This window comes from Sciurus vulgaris (genome assembly GCF_902686455.1).
Source record: "Sciurus vulgaris genome assembly, chromosome: 7".
In the NCBI taxonomy this organism is placed as follows: domain Eukaryota; kingdom Metazoa; phylum Chordata; class Mammalia; order Rodentia; family Sciuridae; genus Sciurus; species Sciurus vulgaris.
Window position 1 is genome coordinate 142,674,805 of NC_136467.1, and position 16,297 is coordinate 142,691,101.

Below are 16,297 nucleotides of genomic sequence, written 5' to 3' on the forward strand. Positions count from 1 at the left end.
TGCTCCAGATTTGTCAGATTTGCTTTTAGCTCCAGGTCTTTGCCTTGGCCATCCCCCTGCCTCCCCTTAGAGCTGTGCAGCCTTCTCCTCACCTGCAGGATCTCAGCTCTCAGAGGACAGCAGCTCAGAGCACTAGCATGCCACCTCATTTTCCCTACGGGGAGTCTGTCACCATCTATAACAATCATACTTAGCTTTTTGCATGGATTTGGTGTTGGCCTCTTCTGGATGAACTCTGTGAAGTCCAGGACATTTTCTCTTTTGTTAACTTCTCTATAATCTGTGTGCTCAGAACACTTAGGAAGTGCTTCATAAATATTTACTAGATGAATGAATGAGTGAGCAAGTGAGAGAATAAAGGAATGAATGAATGTAAAGTGTGAGGCTTTACTGGGGCACCACAACTGAGACCCCTTAAACTCAGTGGGCCAAGGGATATCTGGACCGGGTACCATATTATATTTATGTGGGTTTTTTGTTTGTTTGTTTGTTTGTTTGTTGTTTTTTTGAAAAAAGACACTTAAATTCAGATAAATAATGAGATCCCCGGAAAAACTCTTTTTATGTTTTATCAGCGCATTTCTACCTTTACTTATTTACCTGATGGATTAATTTATAAATATGTAAAACCTGATAAAATTCCTTTGGAAAGAAACAGCATGCTTTGGACTCAATGAAAAATACAAAATGGATCTCTAATGAACTAGACAGCATTATTATAGCAAGAGAAAAGCAATCATTGTTCAGGTTGTTGGGGGTCTGCCAAGTTGGAAATGCTGGTAAGTACTCTGGGGCTGCAGGGCAGGGCCTGTTGGGTGATAAACACGCCCACATTCTGTGGAAAATACCACGTTTGGCCTCTGCATCCCTGGGTGACTAGTCTGATGAACCATCTAGCTTCTGCATTACACATTTTCTTTTTCCCTGACTTTCCTTCCCCGCTGGCTATATCTTTTCACCCTTGAGTTGTTCCATGAATGGCATATGACTTGGGAACATTAGGTACTTAGAGGCCCATTTTCATATTTAAATATTTATTCTCTTTCTACTTCTGCTATTCCATTAAAATTCATAAGGGTTTGGTCTCAGCCACAAGCTGCCTCAGGTGCTGTACTAAGATGAAGGCATTATGTTACTCAGCAAAAGTAACAAAATGGTTTGTCATTTTTATTTTTTTAAGAAAAATATGGATTTGGGTTCATGGTAAATGTTGGTGATGACTTTGCCAGAGGGTGGTTAATTTTATCCGTGTCAAATCAGTGTAAGCAAATCAAGGACAAAAGATCCCCCTATGAAAATTGAAGTCTTGGTGTGGTAGGTAGAGCCACCTGTAGTCAAAGCCACCTGGAGGCTGAGCAGGAGGATCACTTGCACTCAAGCATTTGGGGACAGACAGCCTCAGCAACATACCAAGATTTCCACCTTTTTTTTTTAAGATGTAGATGATTTATTTATTTATTTTTGTATCAGGAATTGAGCCTGGGGGCGTTTAACCACTAAGCCACATCCCCAGCCCTTTTCTATGTTTTCTTTGGAGACAGGGTCTTGCTGAGTTGCTTAGGGTCTCACTAAGTGGCTGAGTCTAGCTTTGAACTCATGAGCCTCCTGCGTCAGCCTCTCAAACCGCTGGGATTATAGGCATGTGCCACAGCGCCTGGCAAGATTCCCATCTTTTTCTTTTTTGTACTGGGGATTGCACACAGGGGCACGCAACCACTGAGCCACATCCCCAGCCCTATTTTGTATTTTATTTTTTTATTTTTATTTTTATTTTTTTTTCTTCATCTTTTTTTTTTTTCTTTTTTTTTTTTTTATTGTAAACAAATGGGATACATGTTGTTTCTCTGTTTGTACATGGCGTAAAGGCATACCATTTGTGTAATCATAAATTTACATAGAGCAATGTTGTTTGATTCATTCTGTTATTTTTTTCCCTTCCCCCCATATTTTGTATTTTATTTAGACAGGGTCTCACTGAGTTGCTTAGCGCCTCGCTTTTGCTGAGGCTGGCTTTGAACTTGCAATCCTCCTGCCTCAGCTTTGGAGCCGCTGGGATTACAGGCAAGCGCCACTGCACCTGGCTAAGATTCCCATCTTAAAAAATAAATAAATAAAAAGTAAAATAAATAATAATTCAGTTGAGGAGAAAAACGCTTTCGGCTCTAGGTTTGTGGTGTGAAGCACTGGAGTCTGCCCTCTCTCAGCAACAGCAAGTCACAGAAACTCCCAGAACCTCAGACCCCCAGCTTCGAAGTAAGGGGCTCATAGAGGAAAACCCTTGTCTTCCTACATGCACCTTTCTTTGCAGAAGACGTAACACCCAGAACCCCGTAAAGACATCATGTGCCGTGCAGAGAATCTGTAGCAAGAGCGTGGACACCAGTGATCCCGGGGTCCACACTGCCTGTGAGCTTGAAAGTGGCATCCTTGAAGGAGTCGGAGGAGAGAGCGTCTTTAGGGAGCATCTCCCCAGAGAGGAAGCTGAGCTCGGCCCCTGTCAGGTGGCCTGTCCACTCTGATTCTGTCAGAGATACGTTTCAGGATGAGGGGACGTTTCCTAGGGCTTTGCTCCTTCCTTTCTTAGATTCTTGGCAACATCTCGCTTCAGGGTGAAAGGACATACTGCTTGCAGATGGGGCCTTCCCAAATTACAAGTGAGTTGAAGAAAACAAATCACCAAATGCTTTCCCATCTTCACAGGCAAAGTAAAACCTTTTCAGGTACTCAGGTGACTTCAGCCTTGGCCATGCTCGAGCCTTCTGTGATTTGGACTGTGCCTCTGGTTCTTTATTCCCAGACAGCCTTGAATCACATCAAATCCTCTTATTTTTAGTGTCAGGTTTTAAGGGGAAAATTTCTATAAATGCAGCATCAGGCTGGTACAGTGGTGCACCCCTGTAATCCCAGCAGTCTGGAAGGCTAAGGCAGGAGGATGCAAGTTTAAAGCCAGCCTCAAAAATGGTGAGGTGCTAAGCAACTCAGTGAGACCCTGTCTCTAAATGAAAAATACAAAATAGGGTGGGAATGTGGCTCAGTAGTTGAGTGTCCCTGAGTTCAATCTCCAGTACCCCACCCCCCAAAAAATTAGCATCAGTATGGTGTTTTGCAAATGGGCGAATACAAATAGCGCTGTTCATTTCTTCCTTCAAAATTAGGTTCCTCCTGTCTCCTAAACACCCTCAATTAAATTGTGTTTGATGGAAAGACCCTGCCCAGGCATATCAGGTGTCCAAAGACGTTCCAGGAAGATGAGTAGTACCCTAGAATCAGATGGTGTCAGAAGACAAAGTGGAGATCATTTAAAACTGGAAAGACTGGGTAGAAAGGATGCTCACTTACTCACAAGGCGTCAGCTGATTTTCTCTTTTACTTTCTTTTATGTTGTCTTTCTAGGGAGAGAATAGCATATCTCTTGGTTTTCAACACCTTATTAGAAATGGCCAGGGCCTGAGGATACAGCTCAGTGATCGAGCCCTTGTCTATCATGCGGGAGGCCTGGACTCCACCAAAACATGGGATGGGGGTGGGGGATGGAAGAAAGAAAGAAAAGATAAGCAAAGGTACCAGACCAGGCCAGAAGGAGGCCCTGGGGGGTCCCGGCCTTAAGCCCCTCTTCAGGGAGCCCACCAGCACACTTGTCACATCTTTTCCCCGGCTCATGAGCAGTTATGCATTGGGGAGGGGTCCTCTCCCATCCGGCCGCCTTCTCCAAGGAAGGCCAACGGGACCCCAAACCTCCAACACTGCAGAGCATTGGGCTCTGATGGCAGTAGCTCATTCTCCCTTTGGGGGCACCCGTGTGACCTCTTAGACCTTCATAGTTATTGTTACATATTGCCTTAAGCAGAGTCCATTTTCTCTAGCACTTTTGGTTATTCTGGCATTTTCCTTTGACCTGCCCCAAGGTAGAGCGCCAGAGGGCTGGTGGTTTCTGTTTGGTTTGGTTTTGCAGCACTGGGGGTGGAACCCAGGGCCTTGTGCATGCTAGGCAAGTGCTTGACCACTGAGCTACACTGCCAGTCCCCTTGGAGACTTTGCTTTGAATCTTAAGACCTTGTTGGGCATTTGTGGGCTGGGCTGGTTTCTTCACAGTGCAGTCTGGTAACTCAGTTATCTTTTCCTCCCACTCCAGGGCAGGCCGGTCCCTAAGGCAGGGCTGCTACCTGCTTTGGTTTCGACTCCTTTTCTTCCTCCACTGCATTGTTCTGACCTTTCTCATGCCTGGATGTTTATCTTCCATAGGAATGTTTTCATTTGTCTCTCTTCCTTTTTCCATTTTGTATACATTTTTTTTTTTTCAAAACCTCTTGGTCGAAAAATTTATCTCAACCCCGCAAAGGGACCACGTGACCACATTTCCTCATTTTTTTTTTGATTCTAAAAATAGTGTGCTTCCTACTCTATTTTGCTTTTTTAACTGTGACTTTTATTTATATGTGCACATTCTTTGAGAGGGGGTTATGACTTTTTAGGTCGCAAGTGTCAGAAACTCAAAGGAGCTTAAATAAACACCAGAACTTAGAGGATCACATAATTGCGATGCCCACAGGGACTCCAGTCTAGCTGCATCCAGGCCCCTTTTCTCCTCCTTCCTTTTCTTTTTCCTTCTTGTGGTGCTAGCAATCAAACCCAGGGCCTCACACATGCTAGACAAGCGCTCTACCACTGAGCTACACCCCCACTTGCTGCTTTTTCTTTGTGAGACGGTGTCTCACTATGTTTCTCAGGCTGCTCCAGAACTCCTGGACTCCAGTGTTCCTCCTGTCTCAGCTTCCTGAGTCCCTGTGACTACGGGCATGTGCCACCATGCCTGGCTTAGGACGCTCCCTTACCAAGTCATCTCTCTACGGAATGAACCACTATCCCGATTTGCCCAAATCTGAGGTGGGCATTCTGGGCATGGAGCTTCCATGTCAAGAACCAGCAAAGTCCCAGGCAAACTGGATGAGTTGGTTTCCCTATATCTCTGCTGCTTTCTGGCTTGGCCGCATTTGGGCAGTTTGTCCCCATACGGTATCAAAAGACTGCTGGAAGTAGCTCTGGCGTTGCTTGGTTTTGACATCTGGCATTCCTGGGGGGAAAGGAAGACTTTTCCTGATATTTCTAGCACCAGTTAAGGGGAGGCCTCAGATTGGTCCTGCTTGGTCCAGATAGGTCCTGCTACTAACCCGGGGGCTGCTGAATGCTGACCTGCCTTTCTTGGGTCATTTGTCTGCCTGGAGCTCAAGGCTAGGGACAGGGCCTGGTGGAGATGACACAGAAAGGTAATGCAGCAGACACAAGCCCACTGCAGATTGCTTCCTTACCCCACACTGGGGGCATTATTAATGATATCTCTATGTGATATCAGGACAGATGAAATATACATGGCTTTAACCACTTGAGCAATTTGAACTTGAAAAATATCAATTAAATTTACTTTTGTGGGAAAGGCGTGATCTCAGCATACCCTTTTCTTGTACAAAAACACTTAAAAATAATATTATTTTATTATATTTGGATCACTTGTGCATGATCTCCTTCAATCCTTTTAAAAACCTTTTAAAAGGGAGACTGTTGTTTCCATTGTACAAAACAGAAACTTTAAGACTAAAATACATAACTCATCCAGGGATAAAAATTGAATATTCTTAGCAAGAAATAAGAATAAACAGAAAAATCCAGAGGAGGAACAGTAACATTTATATACTTATTTTCTTTTATTTATTAAAATCTTTTTTATTTATACGTGTTGCATTTTGATTCATTGTACACAAACGGGGTACAACTTTTCATTTCTATGCTCGTACACAATGTAGATTCACACCATTCATATAATCATACATATACATTGTATACTTATTTTAAATTGATCCTAGTTTTGTTCATTTTTCATTCAATTGTTGCAATAACTGCAAATCTTAAGATGAAACCTAGCAAACACAAGCTTTCTTGTGTTATGGTTATATAGTTGGACCCACTCAAGAATTCTTCCTTTCCTCCTGATAGCTCTTTTTCCCAGAAATTTAGCTTCTTCTTATCAACAGAGACACAGAATAGAGGAGGGGAGATAATGTTTACTGAATATCTGCCGATGGGGCCAGATTATCTCCCTTGAATCTTCACAGGAATCCTACCTGAGGGGTACTGAAGTTGACATCTTGCAAATGTCGAGATGGGCTCAGAGGAGTTGACTGATGGGCTCTGTTCCCAAAGCAGAAAGCACAACGGAGCATGCGCAGCGCCTACCTGGACCTCTGCATGCTCACAGCTGAACTCGTGTTCTTCTCCCTGTGTGTCCCTGAATTCAACGCAGTGTGCTCAGGCTGGGTTCTCTCTCTCCTCGCCATCTCTCGGCCCTCTTCCCTGTTCATATGGCTTTCCCTGGAGTGTAGGTGTTTGGGGCTCAGATTCCAGAGTCAGAGGGAACCAGGTTGGAATCCCAGTTGAGCCATCACCACCCTGGTGACCTGACATTTGCAAACCTTAGCAAACCTTAGCGGTAGAGAAGGGATACAGCGTGGGGCGTAATCCCAGCGGCTTGGAGGCTGAGGCAGGAGGGTCGCGAGTTCAAAGCCAACCTCAGCAATTTAGGGAGGTGCTAAGCAACACAGTGAGCCCCTGTGTCTAAAATAAAGTACAAAATAGGGCTGGGGATGTGGCTCAGTGGTCGAGTGCCCCTGAATTCAATCATTGGTACCAAAAAAAAAAAAAAAAAGGGGGGGGTGTGGGTGGGGGAAATACAGCACACATGGTAAAGCAAGGACCCAGGAGCCAGCCAGACAGCACGAATTTGACCCTGACTCTGCCATGTACACGCAGTGTAACTTTGCATAAATTACTTAACTCCGGTATCCCAGTTTCTTCATCTGTAAAATGAAGAAAATAATATTTACTAAATCTGTGAGCTTAAATCAATTATACCCGTGCCTGGAACATATTTTAATGTTATTATGTTACTATCTATAATAACAGTAGAACAATGTGAATATTTCTCATCCTCATCCTGCATGCTTGGAACCAGAAGTGTTTTAAATTTTGGATAATGAAAACATTTTAGAATATTTGCATAGGTCTTTGAGATAGGGATAGGACCCAAGTCTAAACACAAAACTCATTTATATTTCATGTCTGCTTTGTACACGCAGCATGAAGGTAATTTCGTTTAATGTTTTAAATGATGTTGTACATGAAAAAAATAGTTTTGTGGTGTAAATTTTCTACTTGTGTTACATCAGTGCTCAAAATATTTCAGATTTTGGAGCATTTCGGATTTCAAATTTTTGTATTAGGGATACTCAACCTGTAGTTTATTTTTATCTACAAAATGCATATTCATTCACCTGATGTACGTGCTAGGAACTGTGCTAGGTACTGGGATATTGTAGCGAATAAGACAAATAAGGTCCCCACCCATAGAGTATGTATTCTAGGAGGAGGAAGACAGACAGGTAAGCAAGATCATTAGAATCAGGAAAAGCGCTATGAAGGAAATATACCTGTTGGTACAGGAAGGGAACTTCTTTAGATGAGGTGGGTCTAAGAAGGCTTCTTGGCAGCGGCAGTGTATGAACTGCATCCTCAAAACGAGGGTGAGCCAGCCACACACTTGGGAGGGAGGCTGCAGGTGGAGACTAGGGATGGCAAAGGTCCTGGAGTGACCAAGAGCCTGGAGCGTTCAGGAGCCAGAAAAGCAGCCAGTGGAGCTGCAGCCAAAAGGACAGGGCAAGAGCTGGCCCAGGAGGAAGGTGGGCAGCATACGAACGGAGCTGGACTTGAATGACAAACCCGACAGCATCCGGGTGGGGTTACTGGCGTATGACACTGGACGGTGGGTGTAAGTGCTAAGCTTAGTACCTGCTATAAAAACTCGGTAACCAGGATCCAGCCGTTGGCCGTCTTCCTATCATGATGTTGTCATCCGTCCCTCCTCTGTCTCCTGCACTAGTATAATTTCTTCTAACCAGTGTCCCTGCCTCCATTCCCAGCCTACTCTAATCCATCTTCCAGAGTGACAGAATGACCTGTATAAAATGCACCTCTGATCATGTGCTTATTTCTCTCTCCTTCCTGCAACACCTTAGCCCCTTGGTTGGGCACAGAAAGCTCAACTGGCCCTGGAGTCTTCTCTAGCTGTGCCCCCCCAGCCCATGCCACACTCCAACTCTCCCAGGTAACTTGCAGGTCCCACCTGTGCCAATTCCAGCCTCCCTGCAGTGATTCGTGCCAGTCCCTTGAGAGGATGCTCTGGGGTGCTTCTTCTCTCCTATCCTGCATCTGCTTTTAAAATTTGCTGAGAGTCACATTCTCTACAAAAACCTTTCCTAATTCACTTCTCCTGGGCCACATTGTGCTGTTACCACTTCTGTTGCAAGTGCCTAGTGGCCCTCTAGACAAAGCTTCAGGGCAGAAATGGCATGTATCAATTTTTGCTCTCCTTAAATATAGCACAACCTCTGACCCATAGGCTGTGCTCAGTAGAATGTGGAGCCAGGCTCGTATTAATTTAACTTATACAAATCAACTGTACATGCGTGTGCGCACACGCACACACATTTTGTGTAGGTTCAAATGGGTCAGTCATCTCAGCCTGGCCTCCTTTCCACCCAATGAGTGCTGGGTTCAGAGTGCAACAAAGACTTTGCTTATCTTCTGGCCAACTTGTTCATCTGGTGCTCATTAGAAGAAACAGCCCTCTAGATCAAGATGAAAAGGAAAATGAGCCATATTGGAATTATGGAGACACTGTATGTCATCGTAGCATGACACATTCCCAAGGGATTTTTCCAGAGGAAATTTTTTTTCCCTTTTTCTTTTTGTGGTTACTGTGGACTGAATCCAGGACCTTGGACATAGCAGGCAAGCACTCTACCACTGAGCTACATTCCCAGGCCTTTTTATTTTTTGTTCATAAAAGTTTCTCAGGCTGGGCTTGAACTTGAGGTCCTCTTATCTCAGCTTCCTGAAGAACTGGTTGAGAGGAATTCTGAGTGTTATGTTGTTTTCCCCTAATGCATTAACTTTGCAATTGAACTTCGATGTAGGACACATCAGCAACTCTAAATATTTGCTGAATTTATGGAACAGCGAGTAATTGACAAAGCCAGGGCACAAATTCTTGTCATCCTGTGTCTGATGCAATGTTTTGTCCCCTGTCCACAATGCAATGCATAGAATCACTGTTTTCTCACTTTTTTCTTTCTTTCTTGTTTCTGGTTTTTGTTTTTGTTTTTGTTTTTTGGTTGTTGTTGGTACTGCAGATTGAACCCAGGGGCACTTTCTCACTGAGCTACATTCCCAGCCCTTTTCAATTTTTATTTTCAGACAGGGTCTCACTAAATTGCTTGGGGTCTTACTAAATTGCTAAGATTGGCCTCAAAGTTGCAATCCTCCGACCTCAGCCTCCCGAGCCAATGAGATTATAGGTGTGCGTGCGCCCCGTCACCACCACTGCCTCATTGCCATTTCTGAACCAATGAGTCATAGCCCTGCATCATCTCCCAGGCCCCCTCCCTCACTTCTGTTGCCTTCTGGACATCTCTTCCCAAGCCCCTGCTGGCAGGCTCCGCCTTCCCTCTGCCTCCTCCCCACTAACCCCGGCTGCAGTCCCCACAATTCTCCCTGTGCCCCAGGCCTCCCGTATCTAATCGGCGCATTCTGCACATTCTGCCAGAGGTGGGACCTCGCCAGCTCCCCTTTGACTGCCCTTAACTTCAGCCCATTGAGTCGCTCAGACAGATTGTTGGATTCATCCAGTGGCCTCTCCGGCTCAGGTTTCGCTCCTCAAAACCTTCACACAGCTCTGCACACAATTTTCTTTTGAAGGCATAGCTCTGAGCACGACCTTGTCAATTCCCTAGTTTCCCCATCAGTAACTGAGGTGTTCCATGTAAGCAGGTCAACATGGTGCCTTGTCATGATAGCAGCACACGGATGGCGATCACCTCATCACCTCATCACCTCATCATCTCCATCACCTCATCGTCCATTCCCACTGTGGGAATTCCCAATTGACCTGAAAGGAACATTCCAGAAAACCCACCGTGCCTTGTTCTCCTGCCCTTGGTACTTTTGTGCCGCTCCTCTCCGTTGCTCCCATTTAGAAGAGTGGCCTCGATGTGACTGCATTCGATGGCTTGTCACTTAGGAAGCTCCTGCTGCTGTTTTCTCCTTGGTTTTATACCTTTTTCAAACATCGTTATGATTCTTTAATGTCCTTCTATACTCTTTGCATTATAATTGTCAATGTGGATTGCCTGACTGGACTGGAATCTCTTTCTGTGTTTTTGGCAGCTTAATATAGCAAGTCCAGTGGCCTGACAGTAAATACTTATTTATTGCATCGAGTCAAAAGGGAGTAATTTCTTGTTTTCCTTTTTATGATGCTAGGAATTGAACCCAGGGCCTGGCACATGGTAGGTAAGCGCTCTATCACTGAGCTACCGGGAAACCCCCAGGAAACAATTCTTTAATATATTTATTTATTTGCTTATTTATTTATTTATTTATTTTTGTGGTACTGAGGATGGAACCCAGGGCCTCACACATGTGAGCTACATCCCCAACCCACCAGGAAATAATTTTCAATCTGCCAATGCCACTTGGTGTTGCTGCCCAATCAATCGCAAATCATCATCACCTCCTACACACAGACCCTAGGTTATATGGCCAGATCCTAAGAAGTCAACTTCAGACAGCATCTTCCAGCTAAGCTCAGTCTTTCCTGGACATTGGACATTTCCTGAACCTCCACTGCTCCTGGGAACAGCAAGGGGGAAAATCTTTTCCATTCAGTTTTTCTAAAGCATCTCTTTTTTAAAAAATTGGCTATGGGGGCTTTAACCTAGGGGTGCTTAAATAGTGAGCCATATCTCCAGCCCTTTTTATTTTGAGACAGGGTCTTGCTGAGTTACTGAGGTTGTCCTCAAACTTGGGATCCTCCTGCCTCAGCCTAGCATGCACATCCCCACAGCCACATTAAAAAAAAGAAAGTTATATCCAAAGTAAAAGTGTGTTCATTGCTTTCTTAAGAAGTCCTTTCTTCAGGTGGTTTCTCTAAGTCAAATCTACTCAGAAACTGGTCTTTCTCTCACCCTCTGGTCTGTACAGCGTGGCTGGCTTCTTTTCTTAATATGCTTCCGGACAGAGGCGTGAGTGGCAGAAGTTTTCCCCATTTACCTTGTGTCCTCCTTACTGTCCCCTTCCAGGAAATGCACGGGTAGACATGGCACTTTCAAAGCTTTTGCCCTGGAACACTAAACTTCCATCAGCGTCACTGTCTCTTATCTTTCTCTGCAGCCAGATTGAAAAGATCAGACTTAACTAAAAACACCGCAGGTCAAACTCGGATCTTTCCTGAGTGAGCTGGAGACCCTCGGGTCATCCTAATGGAGTCAGCTTTGTGCCGTGACCAGTCTGTCCCCTCTTCTGGAGGTTTCCTGTTCCATCTTTTTAGTTAACTCCTTCCTGAGCCCAATCCTCAGTTCACTTTTCCAACCTGTCATCTGTCCCTGGTCCCAGTCTGAGCTCCCTGGGGGTCTAGGAAGGAAGATTCTGCCTTGGACTCCAGGTCTCTGGTGCTCCCTGTGAACACTGCCTTTTTTGAGATCCTGCTGTCCTCCCTAGGTGTTGTCATCTCCGGAGAGAAGGAGCACCTCCCTGTCTGCCCTCCACTCCACTGCCCTCCACTCCACTGCCCGGCCTTCTTGACTTCTCTCTGCTTTGTTTCCCTGCCACGTTTTGGACTTTTCCTAGCGATCGATCACTCAATCCAAACCAAGCTTCCCAATTTCAACTTTCCCATAAAAAAGTCCCCTCTTTATGTGAATCTGGAATAACGACAGAATTTAGAAACAAAAGGGACCGTGAGATCATCTCATCCCATTCCTAAAATTTTTACAAATTTGGAAATTGCAAGCCAGAGAGATCACGTCTTGGTTGATTGTCCTACTCCATAAAATGAATTTCTAGTCCAATTACTTATAAATCATACAGAAAGATCACCCGAGACATACTGTGGTATGGAAGGGAGGGGACTTTGGGAACTAGTAACATTGTAGTAATTATTATCTCTGAGTCCTGCCATTAATATTTAGGTTGTTACTAAACCCTGTAATATCTACTGGGGAACATTCATATAGTTAGTATGACATAAGTGCGTTCTTTTGGGTTCACTATGAAGCCCTCGCATGACAGTTAATCACTTTGTCCTCATGCCTCAGTGATTTGCTCATATGTGAAGAAGGATCACGTAGGGTTTTTAACATGCCGTAGACCTAGCGCTGATTGGCACGCTTGCCCCCGCTACCCACAATGGCTTGAGCTTTCTTCTCTTTCTCATTGATCAATTATCGACTATTCTGTTCTCAGTGGTTCCTTTCAGAAATGATTCTGAATCAGGGAGTGAGTAGAATCAGTGGTATCTGAGGCGACCAGTTCTTCCTGGTTTGCCAGGGACTTAACCAGTCTTAGCACTGAAAAACACATGTTCTCAAAAAATAAAAACAAGGGCTGGGGAGATAGCTCAGTTGGTAAAGTGCTTGCCTTGCAAGCACAAGGCCCTGGGTTCAATCCCCAGCACCGCAACAAACAAACAAACAAACAAAACACGTGTCCTTCATAGTCCTGAGCAGACTACAGACCTTGTTCCCTCCAAGCCTCCCCCACCCCATTCCTGCTCACCTTTCTACTCCCAGGGCGAGTCACCATTCAGAATTAGTGCCCTAACTACTTATGTCCATGGAACAATTCTTCTGGACAACTGGAAAATGTGTTACTGGAAACCACTTAGTTATGTCAACACACCCAAGGGGAGCGACCAACACCACCGTACCAGGCACGAGGGTCCGACCAAAGCAGACCAAGATCAGGCAACAATTTTCCAATTGCTTTTGTGGTCAGAGTTTGGAGTTTATACATTTTATATTTACCTGTCCATTTTTTAGATGCCAGGACAGGAAAATATAACATTTGAATCTAAAATCACTTTAACCAGTGGGGGAATCAGATACAAATATTACTTTCTGTGAGGTCCAAACACAGGATGTATCTTGCAGGAAAATAGGTTCCAGCTTCAATTTCTAGAAAAGTAGAAGAAATGTCCTTTTGGGGGGATTTCTCCAAGCACTCTGCCCTAACAAACTGTCTAAACTCTGTGGGAATGTAGCTGGCTTGCAGAGAGGATTGGATAAACTGAAAAATGAGTCAAGAATTTAATAGGGCTATTAAAAGTGGAAATTGGAGAAAAACACTGCCTGTCTCTATTTTAGGATTGTTTTGTTTCCATTTATGTGAAAACGTCCAGAAGCTGAGGACCCTGGATCAGTAAGATACAGATCTCTGGCAGGCAGCAATGATGTTGTAAAGTACTGTAGCTCAGTGGCGGAGCTGCCTAGCAGTCCCTGGACTCAGCACTGTAAAATAAATAAGTAAAGTAAAAGAAAATACTGTCTCTGGAGCTGGGGGTGTAGCTCAGTGAAAGAAACAAAAAAATCCATACAGTTCGGGCTTTGGAGGTAGTTGGTATGGAAAAAAAAAAAAAAAAAACAACAATAATATCCAGATTTGGGCAGATATTTTCATTGTGAATTTGCAGTCCTTTTTCTCAGAAGTGACATTTGCAGAGAAGCGTTTCTGTGAAAGAAAGTTACCCATGTTGGTCTCTGCAATGGAGCGTAAGATTTTAGATTATGGATTTGTGATATTTTCATGGTACTGAGGATTGAACCCGGGGTGCTCTTCCACTGAGCTACATCCTCAACCCTTTTTCTATTTTATCTTCAGACAGAGTCCCAAGATAAATTATCCAGTCTGGCCTCCAACTTGCGATCCTCCTGCCTCAGCCTCCTAAGGTGCTGGGATTACAGGTGTGCACCACCACATCCCACTTGGAAGTCTTGACCACCATGCATTTGTCTCTATCTCCAGTTTTTTTTAGGGTACTCCAGCAGGCCAGCTCTCTAAAAAAGTAGCCAAGTTGAATGCACTTTGAATAAACAGACTCAAGAGACTATACTCGGGGCTGGGGCTGTAGCTCAGTGGTAGAATGCTTGCCTGGCACGTGTGAGGCACTGGGTCTGATCCTCAGTACCACATAAAACTAACTAAATAAAATAAAGGTATTATGTTCATCTACAAATAATTTTTTTTTTTTTTTTTTAAAGAGAGACTACAATTGGGAATGAAGGGATATTTCACTGTGCTGGGGTCGGAGCAGAAGGCATTATCAAGACTCTGCCCTTGATAATGTGACCTTGAGGTTTTGGGGGCGCCAGCCTGCACTTAGGGATCTTTTAAGTGGCAGAATGACCCCCTCGCACACAGCTGTTATGGTGCCCATTACTTGTCCAAACTCGGTAAATCCAGCACTCTGCCCTCTACCCAGACTGCGTTTGCAAAAGGGTATGATTTGGCCGTGGGATGATCAGCACTATTATTTGCCACCATCTCATACTTCCTCATTGGGAAGACACGGAAATTAATAAGTGATTGCAACAACCCTGAAGTTGCAAAATTTAGGCCCGGAGGAGGATGATTAAAATCTAAGAGCACCTAACTACAGCCTCTGGGCTAAATCTGCCCTTGAGCGAACAGTGATTTTTTTTTTTATGTTTTTTGAGTGGTCAAAAACAACATAAAAATAAACCCACTTGATGACAACAAGGGGTCTATTAAATTTAGATTTCTGCGTCTGTAAGACAAAGTTTAGTTAGGACACAGGCACAAGTCGTTAGGGCCACTTCCGTATTATCCTAGCCAAGCTGAGCAGCTGGGCTGCAGCCTGAAATTATGTATTATCTGGCTCTTCCCAGAAAAAGTCCTGACAGACGGATTTGCCTGGAATTTTTTGAGCAAGAAGTTTTGTCATAAATGTGAGTTTTCTAGAAAGTCAAGATCTACCCTTTTGTGCACAAAATGATGATTTTTTTTTTTTCTAAAAGGGTTCCGGGAGTGTGGCTCAGTGGTAGAGCATTCACCTACCATGCATGAGACCCCGGGTTCAATCCCCAGCATTGCAAAGTGATTTTCTGAATAAACACATTTCAGAAATACCTTTTCAAGTAGAGCATGTAGAATATATATGTATCTATTAGTGTGTTTCTATTTCTCTTTCTTTTTCTTTTCTTTTTTTGGTACTGGCAATTGAGTCTAGGGGCGCTTAACCACTGAGTCACATCCCCAGCCCTTTTTATTTCTTATTTTGAGACAGGGTCTCGATATGTTGCTGAGAGACTCACCTAAATCGCTGAGGCTGGCTTTGAATTTGCGATCCTTTTGCCTCAGCCTCCTGAGCTGCTGGAATTACAGGCATGGCCTCTGTACCCGGCCTCTATTTCATTTTTTGTTCTCTGCTTATTTTCAAGAAAGTCTAAGTGTTGATCTAGAGGCTCGTTTGCACCATCTTCATGGTCTTGAAGTCCTTTCACGGACAGTAATGTGATCTTTATAAATACTAGAGGTATTGATCTTGGAATGGGGAAAAAAATGGGTGTTGAGCTCTCTCTCAGCGCTGGTTACTCTGAGTGCAAAGGACCTCATGCGGCTGCACTTTGGATCTCAAACCTGGTTCATTCTCAGACCATCACCTGTTGCTGACAACAGCGTTCCAACCTGCCACTTCCCCATCCCTCCTCCGATTTGCGACTTCTCATCTGCTTAGCTCTGAGAACATTTGTTGCGACCGTGTCTAAACTGAGAGCTAAGAGGCTGGGGCTCAAGAGGGTTGGAAGGCGCGGGAGCTTTGGTGCTTCAACCAAAGATGGCAACGCAATCGCCCTGTGTGTGCGTGCACACGCGTGCACATAGATATTCGTGATTTTAAAATCTGCAAATTAGTGATGACATTTCGGAAGTTTGGGAGTTTTTCTGATCAAATCCGGACTTCCTCACTTCTCTTCCACATCGGAGATCTGGCAGCGCCGGGTCCCTGATGCAGTGGGGCATCAGTTGCTGGCGTGGAGAGGGAGCCACTGTTCTCGGGGGAATGGTGCGCGGGCTCTTTCCGGTCCCAGTCCCCACCCTCCTCAGCGTCAACGCCTTGGGCTTGGCCTGGTGTTAGCTGCCTCTGTCAATTCTCAAGCCCTGCTGCTCCACCCTCCACCATTTCCCCTCTCACTGCGTCTTACCCACCTGTGCACATGGGAGAATGTCAGTCCAGCCAGCTGTGTGCAATCATTATTTTGGTTTCTTGGAGACTTTTGGTTTTATTTACCTTCTGTGTCTTGCTTGTGGCCGGCCAAAAGGTTTGAGGTTGCCAGACTGACCTAACCAAAGCCTCCTGGGCAGGACGCTGCAGTCCGGCTGGAGTTGCACACTGCCT

At 44.6% G+C, this 16,297-nt stretch overlaps 1 protein-coding gene across 4 annotated transcripts in view; it reads left to right on the forward strand.

Annotated features, from left to right (window-relative positions):
• The window catches only part of GCNT2 (glucosaminyl (N-acetyl) transferase 2 (I blood group)), a 106,749-nt gene that overhangs the window by 53,718 nt on the left and 36,734 nt on the right, over nucleotides 1–16,297 (forward strand). The window lies entirely within an intron of this gene.